Source organism: Citrus sinensis, chromosome 3 (genome assembly GCF_022201045.2).
Source record: "Citrus sinensis cultivar Valencia sweet orange chromosome 3, DVS_A1.0, whole genome shotgun sequence".
NCBI lineage: Eukaryota > Viridiplantae > Streptophyta > Magnoliopsida > Sapindales > Rutaceae > Citrus > Citrus sinensis.
In genome coordinates this window covers 19,643,867-19,646,032 of record NC_068558.1, presented here as the reverse complement: position 1 = coordinate 19,646,032, position 2,166 = coordinate 19,643,867, and the positions used below count along the sequence as shown (strand labels likewise).

The following is a 2,166-nucleotide window of genomic DNA, read 5'->3' as shown; positions in this document are numbered from 1 at the left end:
CTTGATCTGAGTATGAGTCATGGTCATGTGGCTCTGTTGATTTAGCAGTCGATAATGATGCTATTTGTCGAGAGAGACCTTCAATTATCGCTTTGACTTCTTTAATTTCTGAACTTGATTCGCCAATGTGAACCTCATTTACTCCCTTAATTCTTCTAGTATTCCTGAGTGATCGACTCCGTTGTTGGGAATTATCCGCTTGTCGCTGGAAGAATTCCCAAATCTCTGATGCACTTTTTGACATTAGCTCTCCTCCACTTGTTGCCATTAGCCATTCTTGCACATTTGGTAGTAATCCCTCCAAAAAGTATTGGCATTGGTGCCATTTCTCGTACCCATGATGTGGACACTTCAAGAGTAGCCCATTGAATCGCTCCCATGTTTCAAAAAATTACTCGTCCTCTCTCTGGGTAAACTCCGAGATTTCCCTGCGAATAGCATTGGTTTTATGCACTGGGAAATATTTATTCAAAAATTTAGTTACCATTTGTTCCCATGATGCAATGCTATTGGCAGGCAATGTATTAAGCCATGAACGAGCTCTATCCTTTAAAGAAAATGGGAATAATCTGAGTTTAACATCATCGTCTGAAAAATTCTCGTATTTAAAAGTTTGACAAATAGCATGAAAATCATTCAGATGATTATATGGGTCCTCATTTTCTAAGCCATAGAATGTGGGGAGACAATTTAGCACACTAGGTTTTAGTTCAAAGCTCCTAGCAGCTACATTTGGGTATCTTATGCATGATGTGCTCAAATTAGCTAAGGGACTGAAGTAATCCTTAAATGGCCTCTCCTGTGGTTGCAAATCCATTTTATTTTTAATTTGTTTGTATGTGCGAAGTGTTCTTTCTAGTTCAAGGTCTATAAGTTCAAGATTAGGTAATAATGACCTACGACCATGCATGCAAAACAAATAAAATAAAAATAAAGATAGGAACAAAACAAGTAAAAATAAAGAAGAGGGAGAAATTACAATACTAACCTTATTGCGCTATTATAACCTTACTAAAAAAAATACACAAAAACAAATACGTGAAATAAATTAACTAAAAATTAAATTAATAAAATAAAAAAAATAAAAAAAAATAAAAAAAAATTACAAAGAAAAATAAATTGAAAATTAAATCACAGAATTTTAAAGAAGAGAAAAAGAAAAGAAATACTAACCTTTAGATGTAGATTCACTTTTTTTCTTTTTTCTTTTTTCTTTTTTTAATTAAAAAAAATAGAAGAAAACAAATAAAAAAAATTATTAAAAAAATTTAATTCTATGAATTAAAATTACTTACCTCCCCGGCAACGGCGCCAAAAACTTGTTGTGCAAATTTTAATGTACTCGCAAGCGCACGAATCTGTTGTAGTATAGATTAATGGTGACGAGTGTCGATCCCACGAGGAGGTGGATTTTAATTGTGTAGAATTAATTTTGTGAATGGGTGATTGGATTTGTGGTGGAAATGATTGGAATATGCTAAAACTTAAATTAAAATGGAGAGAATAAATTCTAAAATTGGTATTGAAATGGTGAGAATAAATTGAAGAGAATTCTATTGAAATGACGTACTTGGGTATCTGGATCCATATCAACATGCATCATGGGCTAAATAATCCGTATTAATGCCAATTAAATCATGAGGGGGGAATCCACACCTCATGAACCACGCTCTAATCAATATGGTGCTAAGGGCTTATCGTGCCAAATAATAATAACCTTGTACTAGAGGGCCGATGTAACCAAGGCGGTACTAGACAAGATTAGTATTATTTGTCGACGAGAAGTCAAAACATCCACAAAAACTAGAGGGGAAGAGAAAATAAATTTACTAAATTAAGCCCATGACACATGTTGAGACTTCACCTTCAACCCAAGCTTGAAAGAAAATTAGCCACTCATAATTGAACTAGGGGCAAAATAAAAATTTATTAAAATACGAAGAAAATACAAGATGGAGAGGGAATTACAGAAAATGGATCCCAAAAATGGATTCAGAGATATCCAATTAGGGGGGAGAGGCCCCCTTTTTATAGATACATGGAGTAAATCATGGCCATCAGATTAAAAACAGTTTGGACGCTTAGGATTGCGCCACGTCATCAGTCAACAGTCCACGATTTGACCACGCGGATGAACAGTAACACGGTTTGACCCGACTTTGAACA

The 2,166-nt window shown here is 34.5% G+C and overlaps 1 non-coding gene across 1 annotated transcript; it reads left to right on the top strand.

Moving 5' to 3' along the window:
• The first annotated feature begins 332 nt into the window (after window positions 1-332).
• Window positions 333-436, top strand: LOC127901584 (small nucleolar RNA R71). Its single transcript, XR_008053828.1, has one exon. It is a non-coding gene; the product is annotated as a small nucleolar RNA R71 (small nucleolar RNA).
• The last annotated feature ends 1,730 nt before the right edge of the window (window positions 437-2,166 follow it).